The sequence below is a fragment of the Molothrus aeneus genome, assembly GCF_037042795.1.
Source record: "Molothrus aeneus isolate 106 chromosome Z unlocalized genomic scaffold, BPBGC_Maene_1.0 scaffold_33, whole genome shotgun sequence".
In the NCBI taxonomy this organism is placed as follows: Eukaryota; Metazoa; Chordata; class Aves; order Passeriformes; family Icteridae; genus Molothrus; species Molothrus aeneus.
The window spans coordinates 1,940,549-1,948,738 of NW_027098761.1; positions in this window are offsets into that span (position 1 = coordinate 1,940,549).

Genomic DNA, 8,190 nt, shown 5'->3' on the forward strand with positions numbered 1-8,190 from the left:
CTGTGCCTGACGAGGGGGTACAGTTTTAGCCAACTGTTGCAAAGGAATCAATTGAGCTATCCTTTGTCCTTTTTCGATTCGCATAGGTGGAAAAAGAGTATGCACCATAATGGAAATCTCCCCTGTATAGTCAGCGTCTATTATTCCAGATAAAACAAATAATCCCATCATTGTAGCCGAGGAACGTCCTAAAAGCAGAGCTCCCATAAGTAATCCATCAATAATGAGTGGTCCTTTTACCCCAGTTGGAACCTTTTCTGGGTGAGTAGACAGCAGGGTTACTGTGGCTACGGCTGCCAGGTCCAATCCGAGGCTCCCGGTGGTGGCGGGCTGGAGGCAGGTCGAGCTGAAGCGGTGACAGCTGCTACTCGTGTCCGGGCGCAGGGAGCTGGTGGCCGGGAAGCAGAACCACGCCGGGCAGCCGCGGGGCGGGCGGACGCCCCGGAGCCCGCTTCCCCACGGGGGGTGGGAGGCCCGTCCTGCCGCCCCCCCGGCTCGGGGGTCGGGGCGGCTGCGGAGCGGAGCGGGAGGCGGCCGCGCTGCAGCTGTTAAGCCGCTTAGGGCCGGGGCTGGCATGAGCCTCCCTTCGCTGCTGTGCAACGGCTCCTGCTAGGTCACTCTCTGACCTGGGGATGGGCGCGTTACTAGGCGGAGGAGGTGTAGGGTTCGACACAGGGGCAGGCGGCGCGGACGGCACTGCTGGAGTACGCGTGGGGGGGGGCTGCTGCCCGAAGCAGGAACTGATACAGGCAGGGAGCTGCTGTTTAGAGCGGGAGCTAGTGTCGGCGGGGAGCCGCCGCTTAATATAGATGCGGTGCCGGCAGGGGACCGCCGTATGAGGCAGGAACCGAAGTCGGCGAGGGGGGGGGGCCAAACCAGTCTCCGTAACTCCTGTTTCTTTCATGGGCTGCACTAGCCTGCTAGGCAGCTCTTTCCTCTGCATGGTAGTTCAGCAATTCATCATGCACGACTCGCCATAAATTTCCCAACCTTCTCGCGGTCTTATCATCATCTATGACTGCCTGCCACAACTAATCCCCAAATATACGGCAGTCTGATAACCTATGCACTGCGTGAGGATTCCGAAAAAGTCCTTGAGCATACCCATGAGCTAACAACCCATGAAGCTCTTTCTGCAAATCTATACCCTTAACCTTACGCTTTTATAAAAAGCTAGGAAATAAATCATATGATGCTTGCCTTTCTTTATCCATGTTGAAGATAACAGCGCGCTTCTTGCAGCCCTTGCAGGCTTCCGGCAGCACGTATCAGCCGGGGTCTCTGACGAGGTCCCCAGGGCACGGCACCTTCCCTTTTTCAGCGGTGCTTTTGCCGTCCTCAGCTGCGATAGGACCCGACTCCGTTACGCCACTCGACCGTGGCTACTGTCGAAGAAGAACGTCCGGGGTTGCCATTTGTCGGAAACGGTGGAAGAAATGCCTCACACAATATGCGTGGATGTCAAATCCCAAAGTTTATTGAAAGCTCACACACATTTATATTGGTGTTAATGAAGCTTATACATATTGCAAAAGCTGAGCTCATTATTGGTTAAAACACACTTAGATCAACCACACCTACTTCTATGCTCTAATGATTATTTTGTTTTTATGTTTGCATTCTTCTAGCTTCTCTACCTAGGATATCTACATTTTCTGGCAAGCAATTTTCTCCCCCATCTCCCGTTTCAGCGAAGGTCACTATGACCTTTGTCAGTGATTGGACACTGGTTACATAATTCCCAGCTTGTTTCCCCTATCCTTATCCAACGGTATCACATCGAAGTGGCCGTTCTCAGCTAGCCAATTATCCAAAAAGCTCTCTACAATTCTCTACGTTTTTGTTGTTTGTAGACTCAGGAATAGCGATGAATCGTGCTATTCCACTCGTCAGGCCTCACTTGCCACCCGAGAGGAACATGGATTCCCTTCTTACACAAGGTAGTTAATATGACTGTCTGGTTTTGGCGTGTGATCCTATGCAATTGGTGTTGGAATTCCCATGCCAGGGCCCAATCTCTTCTCTGTTCTAGATTTTCAACTAGTGACGCTGCTTCTCTGTCAGGGATCTCCCCCTCTCCAGGGATCCTTATAAATTCTTCTAGGGCTCTTAATGGATTTGCTCTTCTCCAATCCCAATCACAAGTAAGACATCATGCACTCCCCACCAAATGTGACTGGAGAATCCACCATTTGTCTTTACAGCCCCCGCAAAAGATTTTTACCCACGCCCAACAAGAAGATTCCCGACATTTAAGACACTCGGTGTAATTCTCACCTCACTTCAGCCACTACTGAAAGTGCAAGTGTCATTTCAGTCCAGGTTTTCCACGGCAGAGGGCACTTGAACTCCTGTTCCAGTTCCTGTAGGGGTTTTCTTACCAAGAGTCTCAATGGGTATAGTTCTCTGTCCCCTAATTCAGTCATTCACGTTACCAGCTGGCGCAGGTTCCTGTGCCTTCCGAAGGGTTAGCCGTAGATCTCCAGGGCGACTGGTCACCTCCCAAGGGGTGTCTGCAGTGATGGGTCCTTTCGCTCGACTGGCATGCGTCCAGCCTTTTTCAGCAGTTCGGATGGCTGTTTCTGTGGTAAACAGGACAACATAGGGACCTTCCCATTGGGGTGTTAGGGATGTCTCTTTCCAAGTCTTAATTAGGACCCTATCTCTGGGTTTAAGCTTATGCGTTATTATATCCAAAGGGGGTCTTTGTACCAATAGCCCTTTTCATTTTAATTCCTCCCTCCATTTCATTAACTGTGGTATGTAACCCTGAATTTGACTGTCTTGGATGCAAGGATGGTTCCCCGGGAGTTCTAAGTCGTAAGGCATTCCATAAAGCATTTCAAAGGGAATGCATTTCTAATGTTTAGCAATGCTATGGGTAAACATCTGACCCAAGACATTTTAGTTTCTACCATGAGCTTGGTGAGTTGCTTCTTGATTTCTCCATTTGCCCTTTCCACCCTCCCAGAGCTTTGAGGGTGCCAAGGGGTGTGATATTGCCATTTAGTGCCTAAGGCCATGGTTACCTCTCTCAGTACTTTGTTTGCAAAATGGGGACCTCTATCAGAGTCTAATATTTCTACTAGTCCATACCTAGGGATTATTTCTTCCAGCAGGGTTTTAATCACCACATTTGCAGTAGCCCGCGATGTAGGATATGCTTCTACAAAGTGGGTTAGATGATCTACCAGTACCAATAAGTACTTGTATCTCCCTACTTTCGGCAGCTCAGTGAAATCTATTTGTACATGTGAAAAAGGTCGGTGTGCTAATTCCCTTCCTCCTGGAATCCTTTCTGGAGCCTGATGTCTGTTAACTCTTTGGCATGTTATACATCCCCTAACTACTTGTTTTGCTATATCGTAAATTCCTATACACATGTACTTAATAGTAAACTGATCTACTAAGGCTTGGGTTCCCCAATGAGTCTGGTCATGCAGCTGCTGCACTATTCTTTGGGCCATAGATTTTGGCAGTACCTCCCTATCGTCTGGCAATTTTCGAATACCCCCATTCTCTTTTATTCCCATTTTTCTAATTTCTCCTTTTCCTGGGCTGTAAAGCTCAGGACTTGAACTTTCTGATCATCTCGTGTTCTCCTTATCCCCTGATCCTGGAATTTTCTGAGAGCAGCTTCCTTTGCCTCTCTGTCTGCTGTGTTGTTTCCTCTGATCAAATGGGAGAGACCCTTTTGATGTCCTTTAACATGTGCTATTGCTGTTTTCTTTGGGCCTCTTAAAGCTTGTAATACCTGAGTAATTAGTTCCTGATGTATTAATTCTCTTCCTCAGGAGTTTATTAACCTTCTTTCTTCCCCAATTTTCCCAAAAGTATGCACCACTCCAAAGGCGTATTTTGAGTCCGTGTAGATGGTCCCAACATTAGCTTCCAAGAATTTTAGAGCCCGCAATACTCATACAGCTCACAGGCCTGGGCTGACCAACTAGGACTCAAAGGTCCAGATTCTATTATTTCCAAATTTTCACCTCCTACAATCGCATATCCAGAGATTCGCTTTCCCTCAACAACTCTAGGGGACCCATCCACAAATAACCTTTCTCCCTCTTCCAGTTCTTCCTCTTCAAGGTCCGGCCTAATTTTTGTTTGTTTTTCTATGCTATGTAAGCAGTCATGAGTTAAATTCTCCTGTGGATCTCCAAACAAGAATTCAGCGAGGTTTTGCAGAGAGATGGTTTCAAGTATCAACCGAGGGGATGACAGTAAAATGCCCTCGTATTTCAAAAGTCTTGAGTCTGTTATCCATTTTTCTGCCTTTTGTTGCAATACTGCCCGTATGTTATGAGGGGTAAAGACTTTCAGTTCTCCTCCATAGGTAATTTTGAGAGCTTCTTCCACTAAGAGGGCTGTTGCCACTATAATCTGCAAACATGTTGGCCATCCTCTACTTACGGGGTCTAGTATTTTAGAAATAAATGCTACTGGTTTTCGACTGCCGGCCCAGTCCTGAGCCAGTACCCCAAATGCTACTCCTGCCTCAGTGTTAACAAACAAATAAAAGGGTCTCCTAACGTCCAGGAGGCTTAGCACCGGGGCATTAGCCAATTCCTCTTTTAATTGTTCTAATGATTCATCATCCTTCTCAGTCCATTTCATCAAACCTTCAGCAGTTAGTTTTTCATACAAAAATTTTACTTTACCACTAAAGTTTTCAATCCATTGTCTGCAGTATCCTACAAGACCCAATAGCTGCCTAATTTGTCTCTTATTTCTTGGGGGAGGAAGGGAGAGGATTCCCTTAACCCTCCCTGGGTCTAGTGTTTTAGTTCCTTTACTAAGTCGGTGTCCTAGGTACTTCACTTCTTCTTCTACGAATTGCAATTTACTTTTGGACACCTTCAGCCCCTGGATGCTAAAAAGTTCAGAAGCCTAATGCTTTCTTCTCTAACTGATTCCTCGCTTTTTCCAGCAATTAAAAGGTCATCTACATATTGAACAATGGTTATTCCTTGGTTCGGGGTATAGGATTTCATTATTTGCTCTAGTGCCTGCCCAAACAAATTCGGGGATTCTGTGAATCCCTGTGGGAGCACTGTCCACCTTAGTTGTTGCTTTCGGTGGGTATTGGGATCTTCCCATTCAAATGCAAAATAATCTCTACATTCTTCTTTCAAGGGGCACGCCCAAAAGGCGTCTTTCAAATCTATAACACTATACCAGTGATCATCTGGTTTCAATTGACTGAGCAATGTATGGGGGTTTGCTACTACAGGGAACCGGGCAATGGTTCTCTTATTTATTTCCCTTAGATCATGTACTAATCGGTATTTTCCGTCTGGTTTCTGTACAGGTAAGATGGGGGTGTTGAAGGGAGACATGCAAGGTTCCAAGAGCCCTTGTTGTATTAACCATTCTACCTCTGGTTTTAGTCCCCTTCGCCCCTCATCTGACATCGGATATTGTTTTGTCCTTACTGGGATTTCTGGGTTTTGAATGTTTACTGTGAAGGGCTCTATATTCAATCTTCCTGCTGTATCAGGGGTATGCCAGACTTCTGGGTTGATTTTCTCTTCGTCAGTGACCTGTAAGGGGCATAACCTGACTTTCATCTGTTTTTCTTCAATATTTATATTTATCCCTAATTCCACCATTAAATCTCTTCCTAATAAATTGTAATCAGCTTCAGGGACCAGTAGCAGTGATCCTACCCCTATTTTCTTCTCTGATTCTATTAAGACATCTTTAATTACAGGAACCTTGAAGGGTTCTCCTTTTGCCCCAATAACCTGTACTGTGGAAGGTGAAATCTTACATCCCGGGAGCAAAGACTGAACTGCTATCTCTCAGCCCCTGTATCTACAAGGAAGGTTATGGGGATTTGCTGGGGACCCACCTTAAGTTTTGCTAAGGGCTCCGATTACATTTGGGTCCCCAAGAGATAGAGCCCTTGACCCCCCTAATCCTCTTTGAACATTTTCTCATCCCTAAGCCTCTTTCGACATTCCCTCTTCATGCGTCCTTTTCCACCACAATAGTAGCACACTGTTCCTTCTCTCCCTCCAGTTGGGGCTCCTCCTAAATCCCGGGGACCTCTCCTCATGCCATTTCTTTCTCGTGGTGGAGGGTTGTTTTGCTGTCCCTCCCTGACTGCCGCCACCATCATCTGAACTTGTCTTTTGTGTGCCTCATCCTCCTGTCTAACATATACCTTCTGAGCCTCCCTGAGCAATTCATCAAGTCCTCTGTCCTGCCAATCCTCTAATTTTTCTAATTTCTTTTGAACATCCTCCCATGATTTGGCTACAAACTGTGTTTGAAGGAGTGCTTGCCCCATTGGCGTCTCTGGGTCCACCCCTGAGTATAACTGAAAACTCTTCCTTCATCTTTCCAACCATTCAGTGGGGGTCTCATCTTTTCCTTGGCACTCTTTGAACGCCTTGCTTATATTTTGTCCCCGGGGCACAGCCTCTCGTATACCCTGGATTATGATGGTTCTTAAGTCCTGCATATGACCACGATGGTTGGGGTCCTGATTGTTCCAGTTGGGACTTTGCAAGGGCCATTTCACATCAGCCACAGGACCTTGAACATGTTGGGTGTCCCAAATCCTCATTCCTGCCCTTCTAATCATCCCTCTCTCCTCTGTTGTAAATAGGATGCCTAGAATGGATTGCATCTCTACCCAAGTATATATGTTTGGCCCTAGGAACTGATCCACTCTTTCTGCTACTCCTATAGGGTCTCCTAATAATTTTCCCATCTCTTTCTTAAACTCGTGGACATCTCCCGAGTTCAAGGGGACAGTGACAAACCCCATCCCAGCTTGAGGTCCTCCTAATGCTATTTCCCTGAGACGGAACAACCCACTGCTCTCTCCTTCCTCAATTACTGTCCTCATCTGACTCCAGGTACGCCTTCTGCAATCCGGGGAGTCCATGACCTGCTGTCTATTAGGGGCTGATGCCGGGGGTGCGTTTGGGGGGGGTTCAGGGGGAGCTGGTGGTATATATGGGGGAGGATAAATAGGAACATATTCCTCCAGTCTTTTGAGACTTTTTCTTTTTTTCCTCCTCCCCTTGACTTCCCTTAAGGGGGAACAGCCTAGCTGTTTGCTCATTACTTTCTACCAACCATAATTTAGCATATGCACTCTCCTGCGGGTTCACTGTCTCTTTAGAATTCACATAAATGTTCAGGGCTTGACAGACCCAATCCTTGAAAGATCCGAAAATGGGCCAGTATATACTTCCTGAATCCAGATTCTTGCCTCCGCACACTACCATGCAATAATTTATCATTTTTGCCTTATCCTTCCCCTTTCTGGAGGGAAAGCCATCCCAATACTTAATCATTAATCCTAATGGACTGTCCTTAGGTATTGGGGGTAACTGGGGACCCTCCCCCATGGGATCAGAAGGCTTGCTTTTCTTCTGCCCCATCTTCCAAGGCACCTCCACAGACACACACACACAAAACCCCTCGGTCGTGGCTCGCTCCCTCGTGGGCTACGAGAACTGCACTACTAGAGGGTCCCTCTCACGTCGTCCGCAGGTGGACGTCTCCTTCACCGTGCCCTGGGATCCCAACCCCAACCGAGTGGTTCATCTCGTATACTCACGCGTCCTGCGTCGTCGCTTGGATCTTCGTGCACAAAGTTTACAGGGTTACCAGTGTTTTCCTTGCTTATTCCCGAATTTAGGTTCATCAGTCCAGATGAGGGGTCGGGTGAGAAGGCCAGGGCCACCAGGTGGTGGGGCGCCCCCCCAGGATTCTCTGAACCAACCCCATTTTCTGGATCCGAGTCATGGAACCAAATTGTGATAAACTAATTCACTGGATTTAAGGATCATACAATTTTTTTTGATTATTATTATGCAAGCAAGAATAAGCAAAGTTCAGCGCTGGGCGGCCAGGAGTCTCCGCTCCTCTAGGCTCGCACTGTTCCTATCCCCAAAGTTCGCCTTTTATTGCCTTCTTCTCCCGGGTCCAGGCATGACGGGGTCTGTCTTTTGCGCTTGCTCGTTCAGTTGCTAGCGGGGTCTTTTTCTGCCTTCTGGTGGTGGTGGGATGAAGGCTCCAAGTCTTCCCCTTTTAACCGCTGAGTGAACTGTCCCTTATAAGGCATACCTATACAGTGGAATTTTCAGAACATTATGCGATTCCTGCAAGCCTAAGCTATTCTTGCGAGTTTAGGGATTGTTATTACAACCTTCCTCTGTGACTGCTGGG